We start from the raw sequence: 22,119 nt of genomic DNA, 5'->3' as shown, positions 1-22,119 counted from the left end.
TCTCCATATTTGGTGGCAAAGAATATAATCAATCTGATTTCGATATCAATAGTCTGGTGATGTTCATGTGTAGAGTCTCTTGTGTTTTTGAAAAGGGTGTTTGCTATGACCAAGTGTTCTCTTGGGAAAATGTTAGCCTTTGCCCTGCTTCATTTTGCACTCCAAGGCAAAACTTGCCTGTCACTCCAAGTATCTCTTTACTTCCTACTTTGGCATTCCAGTCCCCTATGATGAAAAGATCTTTTTTGGGTGTTAGTTCTAGAACATCTAGTAGATCTTCATAGAAACGTTCAATTTCAGCTTCTTCAGCATTAGTGGTTGGGGCATAGATTTGGATTACTGTGACATTGAATAGTTTGCCTTGGAATCAAACAGAGATCGTTCTGTCGTTTTTGAGATTGCATCCAAGTACTGCATTTCGGACTCTTTTGTTTACTATTAGGGCTACTCCATTTCTTCTAAGGGATTCTTGCCCACAGTAGTAGAAATAATGGTCACCTGAATTAAGTTTGCCCATTCCCATCCATTTTAGTTCACTGATTCCTAAAATGTTGACATTCACTCTTGCCGTCTCCTGTTTACCACTTCCAATTTACCTTGATTCATGTACCTAACATTCCAGGTTCATCCAAGGAAATTCCAGGTTCATTCCAGGAAATTATCCAAGATAAAGAGAAAAAAGAATTTTTTTTAACACTGAAAATAGTTTGAGACTTCTGACAACATGAAGTGTTACAGGGATCCCAGAGGAAAAGAGAGAGAGAAAGAGGCACAAAACTTATTTGAAGAAATAATAGCAGAAAAATTCCCTAACCCAGGAAAGGAAAAAGACATCCAGATCCAGGAATCACATAGTTTCTAAAGAATGTTAAGTCTATATGTACTGGACAGATATCCTAGACAAACTGCTAAATAAAAAATTTGCAGAGCAATACACATAGCATAATTGTTTGCTAACATAATATACAATTTTAGTGCAAAATTTTTAAAGTATCCATGTTAACAAATGCAAAGGAAGATTCAGAAAGATGGACACAAATGCTGAACAGTAGTTCCCTTAGAGAATAGAATAGGATGAGAGGGAGACTTGTTGCTACATTATTTAAACAACAAAAAAAAATTTCAGAATTGCTGGCATATGTTTTGTAAAGACTAGCTTTGTTCTCACAGGGAGAGCCTCAGAGGAAGGATCAGTGAACTGAAAGCTACGAGTTGCAGAAGGAGATCAGCAGTGGCATGAGCCCTGAGCTCACCTCGGAGAAAACACAGTAGGAACGGTGGACCCACCTACCACCCAGGGGAAAAAGCCCTTCCTGAGGAACCAGGAACAAGTCCAGCCCTTGCGGCATCTGAACTGAAGTAACTCTTTTTTAAGAAAAATTATACAAAGTATAGTAACAAAATTAGAACTGAATCTTAGAAGAGATAGTACAGGTGGAAGTCCTAGAGCTTAAATTTTATTAACCTCATGGCAAACTTACTGGTATGTGGAACATAATTAACCTCACAGAGATTTCTTGCAATAATGCAAGAATTCCCAGATGGAGAAGACAGAGAGACAGAACCAATAAATAATCAAGTGTCATCTGTCAGAGTATTTTATCATCTTCCAGAGACTATATTTTAACTTATAGTGGTAAAGAATCACCTGCCAGTTTCTTGCAGGAGATGCAAGAAGTGCAGGTTTGATCCCTGGGTCAGGAAGATGCCCTGGAGGAGGAAATGGCACACACTTCAGTATTCTCCCCTGGAAAATCCCATGGACAGAGGAGCCTGTCCTGTGGGCTTTAGCCTGTGGGCTATAGTCCATGGAGCCACAAAGAGTTGGACACAACTGAGCATGTACACAACTAAAAATTTATATATATATATATATATATATATATATATATATATTCAAACCATAAACTTAAAGCTCAACATTTAGAAAACTAAGATCATGGCATCTGGTCCCATCACTTCATGGCAAATAGATGGGGAAACAGTCGAAACAATGACAGATTCTATTTTGGCAGGCTCCAAAATCACTGCAGATGGTGACTGCAGCCATGAAATTAAAAGATGCTTACTCCTTGGAATGAAAGTTATGATCCACCTAGACAGCATGTTAAAAAGCAGAGACATTACTTTCCCAATAAAGGTCTGTCTAGTCAAGGCTATGGTAGTTATCTATGGATGTAAGAGTTGGACCATAAAGAAAGCTGAGCACCAAAGTATTGATGCTTTTGAACTGTGGTGTTGGAGAAGACTCTTGAGAGTCCCTTGGACTGCAAGGAGATCCAAACAGTCCATCCTAAAGGAAATCAGTCCTGAATGTTCATAGAAAGAACTGATGTTGAAGCTGAAACGCCAATACTTTGGCCACCTGATGCAAAGAACTGACTCGTTTGAAAAGACCCTGATGTTGGGAAAGATTGAAGGCAGGAGGAGAAGGGGACGACAGAGGATGAGATGGTTGGATGGCATCACTGACTCAATGGACAAGAGTTTGAGTAAACTCCAGGAGTTGGTGATGGACAGGGAGGCCGGGCAAGCTGCAGTCCATGGGGTCACAAAGAGTCGGACACAACTGAGCGACTGAACTGAACTGAACTGAACTGAAACGACAAACTATTTAAAGTTTACATCCATGTGTTATTAACTTCAAGAACAACAAAAATCACAGCTAATATTTTTTAACTGATATTTTTTCAATTGAAAATTCCCTCCTACTTTTAATAAAAGTGCTTATGATAGACTTGTTCTTACTTAAGCCTTTAAAAATAACTTGTCATTCTTGGGAGACACTATGGTAAGAGTATAAGAATATGTTCACTGAGAAATGAGTGGATGAGGGCCCAGCTGGCAGCCACATGGGACCAGGGACTCAGGGTCAAGCTGGAAGCCAAGGGCATGATGAGATCAGGAAGCCAGCTTGTTTACCACAAGTGAGTGACACTGAGTCCCAGTGTCAGGACACGACGAGCCTGGGGACCACCATGCACGGAGCCAGAGTCATGATAACTGCTTCACAGAGAGCATTCCTCTCAACAGTCCTCTTGGAAAGCTGCTCTTATTCTCTTTCTTAATGAGGTTTAGTTGACAGAGCTTGACTCCTGTTTCCCCGGCAGACCTCAACACATACTTGTTTGGGGCTTACTTCATTAAAGGGAAGGAGGAAAGGACAGGAGGGGAAATTGGGAGGAGATGGACAGGAGCAGATGAGGCCCATGCATTCACTTTGAGGAGGAGGGCCATTTCCCTGAGGGGTGATGGATACCAAGCTAGCAATCTATTTCAAGAAGCCTGTGTGCTGAGCAGATCAGCAGGGCAGGCCTGTGGACAGAGAGGTTCTCTGTCCATGTACTTTGCCTCACCCTCCACCATGCTCTCCCTTGACCACAGGGGCCCTTCTCCAGGGCTGTTTCCAGCAATCTTCCTCCTGGTTCAACAGCCTGCATCTGCACAGTTACCACGGCTCTGTACGTGATGCTCGTCTTCGTCATCTATTGGCCTCTGAACTGAAGTCGTTCAGTCATGTCCGACTTTGTGACCCCATAGACTGTAGCCTACCAGGCTCCTCTGTCCATGGGATTTTCCAGGCAATCGTGCTGGAGTGGATTGCCATTTCCTTCTCCAGGGGATCTTCCCAACCCAGGGCTCAAACCCGGGTCTCCCGCATTGTAGACAGACGCTTTACCGTCTGAGCCATACTACTCCCAGGTCACAGAAACCTCTGGTGGGGCTAAATCCAGCTTCTCGGGGACAAGAACTCTTTCCCCTGAGGGATACCACCTCCTGGGGACACAGCTTGCAAGTGCCACTCAGGTACCCTGTACAGATCCTCACAGGATTCTCCCCTCCCTTCCTCTCTGCTGGTCCTCAAAACCTTTCCCCTCCTCAGCTCCTCCCTCTGCAACTGGCTGAAGCCTTTCCAAAGGCCAGCCTTGGACCTCAGACACTGCTTCAGCCCAGCCGGGATCCCTGAGGCTGGGAGTCACCCTGAGACACTCTCACTACATGAAGAAGTCACACCTTTTTTAAGTGATCTGGAAAGGAGAAGCATGAGGAGAAAAGGTACAATTCAACCATTCAATACATTATTCTGCCACTTGCCACTGGGTGAAGGGTTGCACCACTCACCATGTGAGGAATGTAATAAGATGAGACAGGAGACCCCAAGTCTGGTTTCTGGTTGCCTTTGAGACATCCAACAGGAGACACTGAAAAGACAATTAAATGTACAAGTCTTGTGCTCTCTAGTTAATTTTCTGCAGAGCTCAGTGCAAAAGTGCATCATTTTCCCTCTCAGCCATTTCCATATGAACAAACAGCTTACAGGACAAAGATGGTTTATTTCCAGAATTCTATTTGGTCTTTTAGCTTCACCAATATTCTGAAAACCACTTACAAGTTCATGGTGGAAGAAAAAGACAAGAATAGAAGTTCAACAAAATATTTTCTCCTAGGAGTAGTTAAGGTGAACTGATTTAAAAGCTCTCTGACTTTAAAACAAGTTATTACAGGTGAAGAAAATTATGTCCTTGGAGATCATTGTCTCATTTTCTATCAACTACAGTCTGTCTCACCTGATTCCTATAATACATTGCTGGACAAAAATCGTGGCTTATAAAATATTTAAGAAATTCTAAGAAACTTTCACTCGAAAAACTGCTGAGTTAATCCCTAGATACTGCCAGCTGGTAAATCTAGTCCCCAGATTCCATGGCTAATACCTACTGCGGAAGGGATAGTGTTCCAAAGCAGAGGGAGGGACCCAAAATATAGATTATTGTGTAAAAAATGTTTACATTTTAAACATTTGAGATATTACAGAACCATGCCATGGATATTCTGTACATGCATTTTTTTCTGTGATATTAATGGATTTTCATCCATGTCATTTATATCACAGCAGGATAAGTTATAAAACCAGGTCACAGCTCTAGCAAAAGGAAATAAAAGTAAGTCATCTAGAAATGCCACAGTAAGCCTGCAGCTGCCAGTTGCAAAACTGGACACAGCAGTTCAGCTCTAGGACTCTGCCTATTGCCTCATCTGGGAAAGCAAGCCCACCCTGGTAAACCCATCTTCTCTCCTCATTATGACACAAGAAGTGCCACCATGAAAAGCCCACACCATCTGGATCTCCTTTCACTGTACGAATCTACAAATCTGTCCCAAACCTGCCGTGAGTGTCCAGAGCTTGCAAACAGAACTTCATACCATTCATATTATGAAACTGGGTGATTTTTTTCATGATGTTCTAAAATCCAAAATAAACAGAACACAGTGCTGCCTGTGAAACCAACAGAATGTGGTCAACTTCCTGTTGTAGTTCTCCTCCGTGATGTTTAGGTTAGAGATGAGATTTTGACAAAATTCTGATGACGTCATGGACAGAGACCCAGAAATTACCAGCTCCTGGCTTGTTCTTTTGTTGACCATGATGGCTACTTCATTTCTTCTAAGGGATTCCTGCACACAGTAGTAGATACAATGGTCACCTGACTTAAAGTCACCTATTCCAGTCCATTTTAGTTCTCTGATTCCTAGAATGTCAATGTTCACTCTTGCCATCTCCTGTTTGACCACTTCCAATGTGCCTTGATACATGGACCTGACATTCCAGGTTCCTATGCAATATTGCTCTTTACAGCATCAGACCTTGCTTCTATCACCAGTCACATCCACACTGGGTATTGTTCCTACTTTGGCTCCAGCCCTTCATTCTTTATATATATATATATATATATATATATATATATATAATTTTATTTTTAAACTTTACAATATTGTATTGGTTTTGCCAAATATCGAAATGAATCCACCACAGGTATACATGTGTTCCCCATCCTGAACCCTCCTCCCTCCTCCCTCCCCATACCCTCCCTCTGGGTCATCCCAGTGCACCAGCCCCAAGCCCTTCATTCTTTCTGGAGTTATTTCTCCACTGATCTCCTGTAGCATATTGGGCACCTACCAACCTGGGGAGCTCCTCTTTCAGTATCCTATCATTTTACCTTTTCATACTGTTCATGGGGTCCTCAAGGCAAGAATACTGAAGTGGTTTGCCATTCCCTTCTCCAGTGAACCACATTCTGTCAGACCTCTCCACCATGACCTGCCCGTCCTGGGTGGTCCCACAGGGCATGGCTTAATTTCATTGAGTTAGACAAGGCTGTGGTCTGTGTGACCAGATTGGCTAGTTTTCTGTGATTATGGTTTCAGTGTGTCTGCCCTCTGATCCCCTCTCACAACACCTACCATCTTACTTGGGTTTCTCTTAGCTTGGATGTGGCTTATCTCTTCACGGCTGCTCCAGCAAAGCACAGTCACTGCTCCTTACCTTGGACGAGGTTGCCCCCCTTGAACTTGAACATGGAGTAGCTCCTCTCAGCCCTCCTGCACCCGTGCAGCTACCGCTCCTTGGATGTGCAGTTGCTCCTCTCGGCCGCAGCCCCTGACCAAAATGCAGTACTTGGATGCAATCTCAAAAATGACAGAATGATCTCTGTTCATTTCCAAGGAAAACTGTTCAATATCACGGTGATCCAAGCCTATGCCCCAACCAGTAACACTGAAGAAGTTGAAGTTGAATGATTCTGTGAAGACCTACAAGACCTTTTAGAACTAACACCCGAAAAGATGTTCTTTTCATTATAGGGGACTGGAATGCAAAAGTAGGAAGTCAAGAAACACCTGGGGTAACAGGCAAATTTGGCCTTGGAATATGGAATGAAGCAAGACAAAGTTTAATAGAGTTTTGCCAAGAGAATGCAAACACCCTCTTCCAACAACACAAGAGAAGACTCTACACATGGGCATCACCAGATGGTCAACACTGAAATCAGATTGATTATATTCTTTGCAGCCAAAGATGGAAAGGCTCTATACAGTCAGCAAAAGCAAGATCTGGAGCTGACTGTGGCTCAGATCATGAACTCCTAATTGCCAAATTCAGACTGAAATTGAAGAAAGTGGTGAAAACCACTAGACCATTCAGTTATGACCTAAATCAAATCCCTTATGACTATACAGTGGAAGTGAGAAATAGATAAGGGACTAGATCTGATAGATAGAGTGCCTGATGAACTATGGACAGAGGTTCATGACATTGTACAGGAGACAGGGATCAAGACCATCCCCATGGAGAAGAAATGCAAAAAAGCAAAATGGCTGCCTGGGGAGGCCTTACAAATAGCTATGAAAAGAAGAGAAGCAAAAAGCAAAGGAGAAAAAGAAAGATATTCCCATTTGAATGCAGAGTTCCAAAGAATAGCAAGGAGAGATAAAAAGGCCTTCCTCAGTGATCAATGTAAAGAAATAGAGTAAAACAACAGAATGGGAAAGACTAGAAATCTCTTCAAGAAAATCAGAGATACCAAAGGAACATTTCATGCAAAGATGGGCTCGATAAAGGACAGAAATGGTATGGACCTAACAGAAGCAGAAGATATTAAGAAGAGATGGCAAGAATACACAGAAGAACTGTACAAAAAAGATCTTCATGACCCAGATAATCACGATGGTGTGACCACTCACCTAGAGCCAGACATCCTGGAATGTGAAATCATGTGGGCCTTAGAAAGCATCACTACGAACAAAGCTAGTGGAGGTGATGGAATTCCAGTTGAGCTATTTCAAATCCTGGAAGATTATGCTGTGAAAGTCCTGCACTCAATATCCCAGCAAGTTTGGAAAACTCAGCAGTGGCCATAGGACTGGAAAAGGTCAGTTTTCATTCCAATCCCAAAGAAATGCAATGCCAAAGAATGCTCAAACTACTGCACAATTGCACTCATCTCACATGCTAGTAAAGTAATGCTCAAAATTCTCCAAGCCAGGCTTCAGTAATACGTGAACTGTGAACTTCCAGATGTTCAAGCTGGTTTTAGAAAAGGCAGAGGAACCAGAGATCAAATTGCCAACATCCGTTGGATCATCAAAAAAGCAAGAGAGTTCCAGAAAAACATCTATTTCTGCTTTATTGACTATGCCAAAGCCTTTGACTGTGTGGATCACAATAAACTGTGGAAAATTCTGAAAGAGATGGAAATACCAGACCACCTGACCTGCCTCTTGAGAAACCCATATGCAGGTCAGGAAGCAACAGTTAGAACTGGACATGGAACAACAGACTGGTTCCAAATAGGAAAAGTAGTACGTCAAGGCTGTATATTGTCACCCTGCTTATTTAACTTATATGCAGAGTACATCATGAGAAATGCTGGGCTGGAAGAAGCACAAGCTGGAATCAAGATTGCCAGGAGAAATATCAATAAGCTCAGATATGCAGATGACACAAGCCTTACGGCAGAAAGTGAAAAGGAACTAAAAAGCCTCTTGATGAAAGTGAAAGAGGAGAGTGAAAACGTTGGCTTAGAGCTCAACATTCAGAAAATGAAGATCATGGCATCTGGTCCCATCACTTCATGGGAAATAGATGGGGAAACAGTGGAAACAGTGTCAGACTTTATTTCTGGGGGGCTCCAAAATCACTGCAGATGGTGACTGCAGCCATGAAATTAAAAGACGCTTACTCCTTGGAAAGAAAGTTATGACCAACCTAGATAGCATATTAAAAAGCAAAGATATTACTTTGCCAACAAAGGTCTGTCTAGTCATTGCTATGGCTTTTCCAGTGATCATGTATGGATGCAAGGGTTGAACTGTGAAGAAAGCTAAGCGCCGAAGAATTGATGCTTTTGAACTGCGGTGCTGGAGAAGACTCTTGCGAATCCCTTGGATGGCAAGGAAATCCAACCAGTCCATCCTAAAGGAGATCAGTCCTGGGTGTTCATTGGAAGGACTGATGCTGAGGCTGAAACTCCAGTACTTTGGCCACCTCATGCAAATAGTTGAGTCATTGGAAAAGACCGATTCTGAGAGGGGTTGGGGGCAGGAGGAGAGACTACAGAGGATGAGATGGCTGGATGGCATCACTGACTCAATGCACATGAGTTTGGGTGAACTCCAGGAGCTGGTGATGGACAGGGAGGCCTGGTGTGCTGCGACTCATGGGGTCGCAAAGAGTCGGACACGACTGAGCGACTGAACTGAACTGAACTGCCTTGTTCACCCGACCTCCTTGAGAAAATCTGGCCTAAGGGAGTTTTTTTTTTTTTGCAAAATAGACTACAGGAAATCAAAGTAAAACCTAATAATAGTTGGGAAGACATCCAATAGCCCCCATACAATGACTTTTTGGTAGAAGTTAGATGGGAAGCACAGTTTAGGCTCAAAGAGCCAAGAGGGCTCCTACTTTCTTCTCTATCCCCAGTACATCCCCACCACAGACTAGGATGGTTGGTGTCCCCAGAGTAGGGATGGATGACAGCCTCACCTGTATACAGGGAGGAGATGCCTTCCTTCTTAACATGTACCCTAGCAAATAGCCTGACCAATTTAATTAACAAAGAATTCTTTGGTTGTATCAAGTCAGGAGGTCTATGCTTAGGCCAATCTGATGCAGAAAAGTGGGTAGAAATGCCCTCTCCCCAGAAATAACTTATTACAGTGAAGAGTGGATTTTTCAAGAAAATTTTATATTGATTCAACCAAAATGTTATCAATCATTATTTTTAGTCAAAATGTTGCCACAAATGTTTTTTCTTATGTGCTTACCATGTGGCATATTAAATAATTAACTAATGAGAATATAATAAAATAGGATGCTATGTGCAAGATACCAGGCTGGGTACTGGGGAGAATACATCAATAAATACACACCTAAACACTCTCTTCAAAGGCCTTATGATCTGGAAGAAGAGACAAGAGAAGCCATCTATTCACCACAGAATGTGATGACAACAGTGGAGGCCTGAGAACCCAGGTTGAGAGTCCTCTGCATCTTAAATACCAAGGGAGGCACCAAGGAGGTAGTTGGATCTGAACGTGGCTTGGAAAGATTGGTAATAGTCTAAAGTAAATATTACATATATTCCCATAAGTTTAGTGTACACTCACAACATAAACAGTAGCCATTCTTGGGGTCGGGGGGGCAGATATTTTAACCAAGTGAAAGAATAAAGCAAATGACTCACTCTGACAGAGCATGATGGGAGGGATCTCCTTTAAAGGCAAGGATACAGCAAGGCACAGAAGTGGGAAGGCACAAGGAAATGTCCATACAGCCAGATTTGCTGGGATACAGGGATTGCAAAGGGAGGATGGAATGGCCTCTGTCCACCCTGCCCTGAGTTAAGCACCAGGAGGCCCAGGAATCCTCCGAGGGGGCAAGGCTGGGTTAAGAAGCTACCCAAGAGAGAAGAAGTTGTACAGCCCTTCTCCCCTATTCATTCCAAGCCCATCTGTCCTTGAGGGTTGGGTTCTTCTTAGCTCGTCAGCCAAGTAGCACCCCTTTCTAGGTACTAATTAGTATCTTCTGGTTTCCTAAGAGGCTAAAAATTCTGCTTGAACCAGGGGGCCAGAAACACTGATCCCTGCAAGGGCCAAAGATACCACAGCATGTTAAATGGACCACAGGGACCTTGACCAAGACCAAACCACAGAAATGGCCAGGGGAACTCTGCTCAGAGCTCACACATTAACCAGGGATCCATGAACCCCAGATCTGTGAACTTGGTTAGAAAAAATAATTCATATTGATTTTCACTAATCTTTAACTGCAACAAAGCATTTTCTTCTATTACAAACCAGAGCAACGTTATAGCTCCTGCCTTGGCAGGTGGGTTCTTTACCACTAGCATCACCTGGAAAGCCCCAAACAGAGCAATGTTAACAGTACCCATGACTTTGTCACCAAGAGAAAACACAGATGTTTTCACATCATATTAAAATTATTGCTAATTCAAAATATCATTTTATCACCATTTCAAAATTGTTTATTAGACTCATCACTGGATCCTGTTATTAAGTGTTTAAAAAAAGAAGCAAGAAATTTTTAAAAATACTTTGTTAACTGTATTTCATTACATTTAGGCTCTTTTATACTCTCATGTATTTCACGTTATGCATTTAATACGGTAATCCATAAGAAAGGCCCTCAGGCTTCCAAAGAGGTCGATGGCACTAAAAATTCAGAACCATTGGCCATAAAGGAGTAAAGAATTTGGTTCAAAAAATCAGACTCAGAGTACCAAATCTGATAAATAGAAGGGGTACTGTTCTGAATACAATGAAGTAGTCCAGAAGGTAACTGGCATGTGGGCCTTGGGTAAGAAAGGGCAACAGTTTTCTTCTAAGCATTTTCTCCAAGAGCAACACTGTTTTTCAAGGTAACATGATGTAATTCTTTCTAAGACTGTGATGAAGGAATCAATAGAAACACAGGATCTTGAGATACCAAGAGAAGGCAAAGTGAGCATCTTAAACACAGAGCCCTTCCCTCCCCTACCCCTACCTCCTTGGCAGTCCCAAGTCTGCTCTCTGTGTCTGTGATTCTGTTTCCTAGATATTTATTTCCTGCTGATTTGTACTGTATTTGAGATTCCACATACAAGTGACACCATACGATGTTTGTCTTTTTCTGGCTTACTTTTCTTAGTATGATAATCTCTAGGTCTATCCATGTTACTGTAAATAGGATTATCTCATTCTTTTTGACAGCTAAGTAATATTCCATTGAATATATGTACCACATCTTTATCCATTCATCTGTCAAGTTTGGGATTAGCAAAGGCAAACTATTATATTGTTGTTATTGTATAGTTACTAAGTCATATCTGACTCTTTGAGACCCCATGGGCTGTAGCCTGCCAGGCTCCTCTACCCATGGGATTTCCCAGGCAAGAATACTGGATTGGGTTGCCATTTCCTCCTCCAGGGAATCTTCTGGACCCAGGAATTGAACCCACATCTCCTTCTTGGAAGGCAGATTCTTTACTACTTAGCCAACTAGGAAGCCCTGAACTATTGTATACAGGATGGATAAACAACAAGCTCCTATTGTATTGTGCTATTGCTGTGTTCAGTCGCTCAGTCATGTCCAACTCTTTGCAGCCCCATGGACTGCAGCTGCCAGGATCCTCTGAATTTTCTGGGCAAGAATACTGGAGTGGGTTGCCATTTCCTCCTTGAAAGAATCTTCCCAACCCAGGGTTCAAGCCTATGTCTCTTGCACCTCCTGCATTGGCAGGTGGATTCTTTACCACTAGTACCACCTGAGAAGCCCTGCTTTATATAGCACAGGGAACTATATTCAATATCCTGTGACAAACAATAATGGCAAATAACATGAGAAAGAAAATATGTTTGTGTGTATAACTTTGCTGTACAGAAGAAATTAACACTACATTGTCAATCAACTATACTTCAATAAAAAAAATTTTTTAAGCATTTGCTTCCCTCTGAGTCAGAGGTCCTAGCCCTGGTTCTTGGCCCACACCAGCCCCAGGCTTCACCTGGGTATACATCTGATGTAACTAACTTTTCTACTTGCTTCTGCCCAGCTTCTCTGGATATGTGTGAATCCCCTGAATGGGGAGGAGCACTGGGAATGCGAAAGTGGGTAATGTCAGTGCGGGAGCTGCCCGTGAGAACGGGGTCCTTTGTCCGAAGGACACAGCTCTGGGAGCTGCCTCAGTCCTTGAGGGTTTGCTTGCAAACATAGCTCTCTGTCCCGCCACCCAAGAGATTAGGCGCTTATTTACTGCAGGCACCTGGAGTTCTGTGCAAACTTCTCAACAGAGAAATGTTATCTGTGTAAGAAATAATAACAGGAGCCATTCCCATGCTCTCAAGATTTCTTGTGACTGTTTGTAAGATGTATAGGCTAACCAAGAAAAAATGTCAACTGTTTTGTCTCTCTCACGCTTTTCTGTATAAATATGAGATGTTGAATAAAGTTGGTGTCAGACTCGTCGTCCCTTCGTGGTGACGTGTCTGAACCTCTCGACCCCATCTTTGTAGTCTCTTGCTTTAGTTTCTTTCTTAGCCCCCGCCGTGCATTCTCGGGACCTGATCGACTTTGCCGGCTGGCTCCGCAGGTGGCGCCCGAACAGGGACCCGAGAATCGAGTGCGGACGACGGCCGCTGCCCGCCAAGATTGAGGTAAGTAAAAGGAATTCCTAAGTAATTAAAAGTAAAGGGCAGGGAGGGTGATTGTGAGTAATAAATCATGGGACAAGGCAATAGCCGCCAGTTATTTGTACATATGTTGAAAACTATGTTAAAAGGTAGGGAATTCATGTAAATAAGTTACAGCTAGAAAAGTTTTACTTTTTATTGAGGAGGTTTGTCCTTGGTTTCCAGAGGAAGGAACAGTTAGTCTGGAAACTTGGAAAAAAAGTAAGAAAACAATTGCAGACATATTATTCCTTACATGGTCCCAATCGTGTTCCTGTGGATGCTTTTTCTTTGTGGACTCTCATAAGAGACTGCCTGGATCCTGAACATGAGGACATAAAATTCAAACGGCTCTCAGAGATTCCACAGGACCCGAAGTTACAGAGCCTTCTGCCCCATCACCTGAGCCGCTTTATGCTGTGCCTGAGGGAACAGCTTATAAGGCTGGAGGAGTGATGATGTGTTAAGCTCTGATGAACAGAAAGAGTTAAATGAACAAGCGGCTCAGAACCATAGAGAGGATATGCCTTGGGAGATGATGGTTAACATGGAATCCCCCCCTCAGAAAAGGGGAATTAAAGCATTCAGGGCTTACTGAAGAACAGCTGGAGAATTTAATTCAGAAGATTGTTATAGCAGTAAAAAAGGATGCACAGGGAGACTCCCACTCCAGCCAGCCTGCGCCTCCAGCATATCCTCCCTTGCTTCTTGCTGGACTCGATCCACCTCCGCGTTTCGTAGAACCGCGAGAGCTTATATCTATCCCTGCTTCTTTGCCCGGTGAAAACATAAAAATTAAAAGTGAGATATTATTATCTCCTCTTCAACAAGCAATTAAGCGAGCTAATGAAGAAGGAGAACATATTCCCGGGTTTTCAGGAATCTATCCAGTGTTTGAAAATGCTCAACATTAGAGGTATTATGAGCCGCTGCCCTTTAAGCAACTGAAAGAGTTAAAAATGGCTTGTGCACAATATGGCCCGACTGCGCCGTTTACTCAGGCTATTATAGAGGCTTTAGAAATCAAAATCTGCCACCTAATGATTTGAAACAGGTTGCTCGAGCTTGTTTATCTGGATGAGATTATTTCCTATGGAAATCTGAGTTTGCTGAGCAATGTGGGATCACAGCCGATATCAATCGGCGACAGGGACTGAACACCACTTATGAAATGATGGTGGGAGAGGGAGAATATCGAGACACTAATAGTCAACAATTATTTACCTGGAGCCTACCCTCAGATTAGTGCTGCGGCTCTACAAGCATGGAAAAAGCTTCCAAATTCTGATAAAAAGACTGAAGATTTATCTAAAATTCGCCAGGGGCCAGATGAGCCATATCAAGATTTTGTTGCCCGCCTGCTTGAGACAATTGGTAAAATGATAAAAAATGAGCAGGCGGAGATGGTGTTGACTAAACAGCTTGCTTATGAAAATGCCAATTCGGCTTGTCAAGCTGCCCTGAGACCTTACAAGAAAAAGGGAGGCTTATCCGATTATGTACAAATTTGTGCCGATATCAGCCCTTCGTACATTTCAAGGCATAACTTTGGCCACGACATTACAAGGGTTATTGCCTTAGCTGGTTTTAGTGGACGGCTTGATAATCATTATCCCTCAGATAAAATTTTGCAATTTGCTCATTATCACCAATTTCTCTTCCCAAAAATCGTTGTTTCTCAGCCCCTTGCCGCCCCTAACTGTATTTACTGATGGCTCTTCTAATGGAATAGCTAGTATGATTATACAGGACAATACTACCACCTGGCATACTAATTATAAGTCTGCTCAAAAAGTAAAACTATTTGCCGTTTTTCAGGCTTTGTTACAAATTTCTGCTCCATTTAATTTATATTCTGACAGTCAATATATCATAAGAGCCTTAAACACTATTGAGACTGTTCCATTTATTGGTACCCTGAATTCTACTATCCAAACTCTTTTTCGTGATATATAACATTTAATTTGCTCCAGAGTTAATAAATGCTATTTTGGTCATATTCGTGCTCACTCTGGACTTCTGGACCTTTAGCACGAGGCAATGCTTTGGCTGATGAAGCTACACGTATGATATTTCCTTCACTGGAACAAATGGCAAAAACTTCCCACAGCTTACACCATCAAAACAGCAATAGCTTAAGACTTCAATTTAGGGAGAAGCTGCCAGACAGATTGTTAAGCAATGTCAAACGTGTCCTCAGTTTTTTAGCGTCCCCACTATGGAGTTAATCCTCGAGGATTGTTGCCAAACGATATATGGCAAATGGATGTTACCCATATTCCTGAATTTGGTAAACAAAAAATTTGTTCATGTTACTATTGACACCTTCTCCGGCTTTTTACATGCCTCTCTACAATCCGGAGAAGCTAGCAAACATTGTATAGCTCATTGCATTAAATGTTTTGCTGTTATGGGAACCCCTAAAACCATAAAACAGACAATGGTCCAAGATACACTGAAAAAATTTTCAATTATTTTATGCGCAATTGTCTATCTCACATAAAACAGGTATCCCTTATAATCCTCAAGGTCAAAAAATTATTAAATGGGCACATCAAACTCTCAAACATCAATTGCAAAAAAACTAAAGAAGGGGGAATTGTATCCCAATACCCCTCCAACTCTCTAAACCATGCTTTATTTGTTCTAAATTTTTACAATTGGATATAAGTGGCGTTCAGCAGCACAGCGATTTTGGAACTTTGATGCACAAACAATAAGACCTAAAGTCTTTTGGAAAGACCCACTTGTAGGAAAATGGTATGGACCAGATCCAGTACTAATCTGGGGACGAGGCATGTTTGTGTTTTCCCACAGGATGCGGCGCTGGCGCTGGCTGGGGGAGACAGTCTCTAGCAAATCAGATGAGGAGATTGACAATTCAAGAGCATGATGAATTACCATCTCGGCAACAACTTCAGGCATTGATGCAGAGAGGCACAGAATCGTGTTGCGGTGCAGGGCAATCCGATATCGCTTTAAGCTTCCTGATAACCTTATTAATTATCTTAAATCAGATTAACACTGCACACTCTGAAGAATATTCAAATGCTTACTGGGCTTATTTTCCCGATCCTCCCCTTCTCCAACCCGTGGACTGGGAGGGTCGGTCTATTCCCATATACACTAATAAAACTGTTTTATTTCTTGCACCTTGTTTAATTAAAAAACTGATTGATGATCTATGGATCATAAAGGCTTCCATCTATGGAAATGGTCTGCGGTTAAAGGAACATAAGCGTGTGCCTATATAAAAAGAAAGGGGGAGTTGCTGGGAGCTGCCCGTGAGAACGGGGTCCTTTGTCCGAAGGACACAGCTCTGGGAGCTGCCTCAGTCCTTGAGGGTTTGCTTGCAAACATAGCTCTCTGTCCCGCCACCCCAGAGATTAGGCGCTTATTTACTGCAGGCACCTGAGTTCTGTGCAAACTTCTCACGCACAGAGAAATGTTATCTGTGTAAGAAATAATAACAGGGAGCCATTCCCATGCTCTCAAGATTTCTTGTGACTGTTTGTAAGATGTATAGGCTAACCAAGAAAAAATGTCAACTGTTTTGTCTCTCTCACGCTTTTCTGTATAAATATGAGATGTTGAATAAAGTTGGTGTCAGACTGCGTCCCTTCGTGGTGGCGTGTCTGAACCTCTCGACCCCATCTTTGTAGTCTCTTGCTTTAGTTTCTTTCTTAGCCCCGCCGCACATTCTCGGGACCTGATCGACTTTGCCGGCTGGCTCCGCATATCAGCCCATGGATGGAAAAAGATAAACCATTAAGAAATCTAACACTTCTCAGAAAGAGAAAAACAAATATTGTATATTAATGCATATATTTATGGAATCTAGAAAGATGGTACTGATTAAATTATTTGCAGGGCGGCAACAGACGTAGAGAACAGACTTACGGACACGGGTGAGGGGGAAGGAGAGGGTGGGATGTGTGGAGAGACTAACATGGAAACCTATATTACAATATGTAAAATAGATAACCAATGGGAATTTGCTGTATAACTCAGGGAACTCAAACCAGGGCCCTGTAACAACTAAGAGGGATGGGATAGGGAGGAAAGTGGGAGGGAGGCTCAAGAGGAAGGGGACATATGCATACTTATGGCTCATGTTGATGTTTGGCAGAAACTAACACAATTCTGTACAGCAATTATCCTTCAATTTAAAAAAACTTTTTTCTTCTTTTTTTTTTTTTTTTAGTTTTTAAATTTTTTTAAATTTTATTTTATTTTTAAACTTTACACAATTGTATTAGTTTTTCCAAATATCAAAATGAATCCATCACAGGTATACATGTGCTCCCCATCCTGAACCCTCCTCCCTCCAAAAAGCATCCAGTATCATGCATTGAACCTGGACTGGCATCTCGTTTCATACATGATATTTTACATGTTTCAATGCCATTCTCCCAAATCTTCCCACCCTCTCCCTCTCCCACAGAGTCCATAAGACTGTTCCATACATCAGTGTCTTTTTGCTGTCTCGTACACAGGGTTATTGTTATCATCTTTCTAAATTCCATATATATGCGTTAGTATACTGTATTGGTGTTTTTCCTTCTGGCTTACTTCACTCTGTATAATAGGCTCAAGTTTCATCCACCTCATTAGAACTGATTCAAATGCATTCTTTTTAATGGCTGAGTAATACTCCATTGTGTATATGTACCACAGCTTTCTTATCCATTCATCTGCTGATGGACATCTAGGTTGCTTCCATGTCCTGGCTATTATAAAACAGATGATGAAAAAAAAAAGAAATCTACTATTTCTAGTCTCCAACCAAACATCATTCAGCGAGAAAAAATGTTCTCTCAATTCAAAACATCATGATTTTGTGGACAAACAGGTTGAAATCTTCTACAAAGCCAGAAAGATCTTAATTAGGGTTCACCTAAAAGCAAATTGTTGGGTCAAGTAGGTTGGGAGGATGGTAATACTGGGAGGGGCACTGGTACAGGTGTACAGCATAAGAGAAACCTGTCCTTTTCTTTTCACTGTTTGTCCACTTAGAGCACGGCAGTTCCCCCAGTCCTACAGCTGAGTGGCAAATGGCACTGGGCTCTTTGCAGTCTGACTTCAGCAGTGATTATCTGACCAGCAGAACCCGTGTTGCAAAGAGAAGGGAGCCTCTGAGTGACTGGGCTGTGGGGCTACCCCCCCAGCAGAACCCCGTGAGTTCTGCAGGGGAGATGCTGTGGTACCCTTCTTCTGTCAAGAGGAGCTGGGACAACAGACAGAACTGAGACGTACAGCCACTGGGGAGTCTCAAAAATCACAAGGAGGAACGATGGGGGCAAAAAAATCAACTAAATTATCTTTGGTCTAGGAGTAGGAACCTTAAGAGGTAGAAATTTATATATTACCATAACTTCCCTCATTTTAGTAATAGATGTGCAAAACCTAGACTTTTTTATTACACACCTCTTAGGGAATCAAATGTTCAGGTGTTGGCTATGGGGACCCACATCAAAGACGGAGAAGAGGACACTAGATTTTGTGCTCCACTTAGCATCACTTGTTCCCCCTCTCCCCGTTTTGAGGTAAAGTGTCCAGCCTGCTTTCTGGAACCATGGTGTCATAAGAAGTTTTATATATTCCAGACTTAGAAAACAATACAGCAAACCACTCTTGTCTCCCTCAACAGATATAACTGAGGAAGATGGTTCGGAAGATGGTTTAGAATATGATAACGTCAGGTGATGGGAGTCCTGTAAAGTGATGGGTGACCCGGTCTGCACCCACCTCCATGTTACTCAGACACCTCTCCAGGGTTTGTCCATGGGGAAAGATAGGATATGAGATCAGAGCTAAAGGAATGTGCTCCTGAAGACAAAGAAACAGCCATTCCCTTAACTCTATAAATAAGTGTTTTAAAAATAATTAAACCTAGCATTTGAGTTCTAAAATATTCTGACTGAAGTCATAGCTTTGCAAAGAAATCAAAGCCGGAAGGATTTGAAATGAACTTTAAGAAAGAGAATTCTCCTACATAGTAGTAAAAAGAGAGAGAATAAGCTTAGGTTAACAGAAAGTAAAGCCCTTTATCTCTCTTACTGTAAGACCCTCAATTACGGGAATATCTAGTTAGTAAATATTCTTTTACGATAACTGGCACTTAAACCCCCAAACAATGTAGTGGTAAACAGCAGAAGACAAAGAAAAACTTGGAGTCTAGAATCAGTCTTTCCATTTGAAGTCTCCACAGTAAGACTGTGAGATATTAAGGACATAAGAAAGAAAAATATGTAAAATCATTTAACGTTTTTTAAAATAATTATGCCTTTTCAAACAGAAGAAAGCTGAGGCCTTGATACTGAGAAAAGTAAATGTGAGGTCATTCCTTTTCAGTAGAAATCCTCCCTGTATCCATCACCAAACAGGACTGCTTGAAAATTTAATTGAATGTTTTCTATGTCTAGGGAGCTGTGAATAATGGCAACAAGGACAGTAAATAATAATTCAAGGTCCTTTGGAAATCTTAACTTTCAAGCAAACAATAACATTCACAACACTGTCAAGTTGAAATTGATGAGTCTAAATTGTGCAGTACTTTGAGGAAGCTAAGCTAACATCATCCTGGCACTGCATGTTGGGGAGAGGCCTTTGCACAAGAGGAGAAGAGGCTCATTCTTCACATTTTTTCTCTCTTTTTATTGCTGTAAGGCAAAAGAGAACTATTACTGCCATGGTCTCATCCATAATAGAGAGAAAGGCAAACAGACAGGAGAGCTGCATCCCCTGAGTCCCTGCTGGCCCCCCATCCTAAGGGCCCGGCCCCGGGCCATCTCCACAATAGGACTTCCGTCTTGCCCCATCTCACAGCACAGACTCCACATTGAATCCAGAGAAGTTTCTAATTATGTAATGCAATGAAAACAACACAAGTCTAGGAGTCTGGAGGTCTGTGATCTAATCCACATCCCCTACTAATAGCTGTGTGGCCGTGGATGGTGACCAGTTTCCTCATCTGTCAAATGAAGAGGGTGGACTAGATCAAGGATAGGAAACTTATTTTGCAAAGAGTCAAAATAATAAATATTTGGGGCTTAGAAGACTATGTGGTCCTTGTCCAACTACTCAACTGTGCCGTTGCAGCATCAAAGCAGCCACAGATACACATGATCAAAGAAGTGTAGCTATAACACTTTATTCACAGAATAAGTAGCAGGTGAAATTTGGCCCGAGGGCTGTAGAATAGTAGCTTGCCAATGCCTGTACAAGGTAATTTCTTAAAGCCCTTCCAGCTCTGAAATCGCATGAACCTTTGATTCTAAATATGAGGTAGGCAGTTAGTCCTACCTGTCACAGATGGGCTTGCGATACCCAGGAAGAACCTGCAGATAGCTCCAGAAGACTGGAGAGTGACTTGGTGGACTCTGAGCCTAAAAATCCACCTACATCGGCAGTACAACAAGGCAAAGAAAATAAATAGATATTCAAAGGATTGAAAAGCAGGTAATAAAACTGCCATTATTTGTGAAAGATATGATTGTGTGTATTCAAGGAGAGAGAGAAATTATCAGAGTATGTAACACATAATCTGGTCAGTTACCTATCCATCCCCCATCCATTCCATTTCTCCCCTGTCCTGTACTGTATTGAAGGGAACAAAATTTTGCAATTTGTTTTGGCCTGTGGCTTCTATTTACACTCATTCAGACAATGGAAGAGCCTGGCTGAATAATAGTGGGGATGGGAGTGGATCCAGGGTGTTTTTCTCTCTCTGCTCCCTGTGGCATCTCAGGAAACTACTGATTTCTTTCTAGCTCCTGCCGCATGTGCTGTCTCTGCTCCATTTAGGCTGAGTGATGCTGGTCTCTGGGCTTCAGTAATGCTACCTTCTTTTTTTATTCCTGCAGTCTAGAGGTAGAAACAGCTCACTGGTTTTTATAATTTGAGTTGCCCCATTACCTCTCCTCTTTCAATTTTCAATTCCTCTATCACCTGTTACAAATCTCTTATATTAAGTTCTCTTTGTATAAACTACTTAGAATAATTCCTGTTTTCCTGAGTGGAAAATAAGCTTCTATGTAATACAAAATTAATATACAAAAATTAGTATTGCTTCTCTGTAACAGAAACAAACAATTAGAAAGTGGGGCTTAAAGAAGATAACTATTTGCAATAGTGTTAAAAATATAAAATACCTAGGAATATTAATGAAAGATATACAAGTCCTCTTCATATAAAACTATAAAACACTATTAAGAGAAATTGGGAAAAAATCTAAATAAGGAGGGAATTATTTTTTACATAGAACATATAAGCAGTAATACAAAGGAAGTATTAATATTAGGGTATAATAATTTTAAAGCTTAGAACCATAAAAATACATAAGACCATAAGACAGGCAAAAAGCAAACTATAAGTAGGAAGACATATATATAATTTTTGTAATAAGGAATATTATATCTTTATTTAATAAGGAAAAGGCAGACAATGCACAACACTGTAGGAAATGAACAAGATGAAAAATTCAAGAAGTAATAGTAAAAATATCATAAAATATTTTAAAAGCAAATAGGCTCCTAGACTGCTAAAGCTTAAGGAAAAGAGACTGCAGTATTCTCAGAGGAAAATGAATATCCAAACAAAATTTTTAACATATGTATAGAAATTATGCTGAGTGGAGTTCCATTATTAGTAGGTAAAAATATGCAGATTAGAAAACTTTCAGGAAGGAATGTTTTTGATTAATCATCAAAGAGAAAGAGAATTACAGAAATATTATTTGAAAAAAAAAAAAGGAAAAAATGGACCAGAAACTAGAACATGAAAGTTATCCAAAAAGCCAATGAATGTATACAGTGAGTGACCTCATTACTGATGAAAGAAATCCAAATGAAATAACACTGCTTTTAGTATGGCTAAAATTTAAAAGATTGGCAGTACCTAAGACTGGCAACTCTATTTCACAAACTGCTACATAAATCAGGGAGTGATTTCAGGGCAAGCATAAATCAGGGCAAGTTTAGAAAATACTTTCATTATTTCCTGAAGTTGAATGTACATAAGCCAGATTTCCCAGCAATTCTGCTACTGGATATATTCTATGAATTCTAACAATAGAAAATATACATTTGTGCCTCAATAGATATCAGTTAT

The 22,119-nt window shown here is 41.3% G+C and overlaps 1 pseudogene; it reads left to right on the top strand.

The window, feature by feature from the left end:
- The first annotated feature begins 13,060 nt into the window (after positions 1 to 13,060).
- On the top strand, positions 13,061 to 21,783 carry LOC138984972 (endogenous retrovirus group K member 6 Gag polyprotein-like; annotated as a pseudogene).
- Positions 21,784 to 22,119: the final 336 nt, after the last annotated feature.

Source organism: Bos mutus, chromosome 23 (genome assembly GCF_027580195.1).
Source record: "Bos mutus isolate GX-2022 chromosome 23, NWIPB_WYAK_1.1, whole genome shotgun sequence".
NCBI lineage: Eukaryota > Metazoa > Chordata > Mammalia > Artiodactyla > Bovidae > Bos > Bos mutus.
Note: the sequence above shows the minus strand (reverse complement) of the source record. Positions and strands in the feature narration are given on the sequence as shown.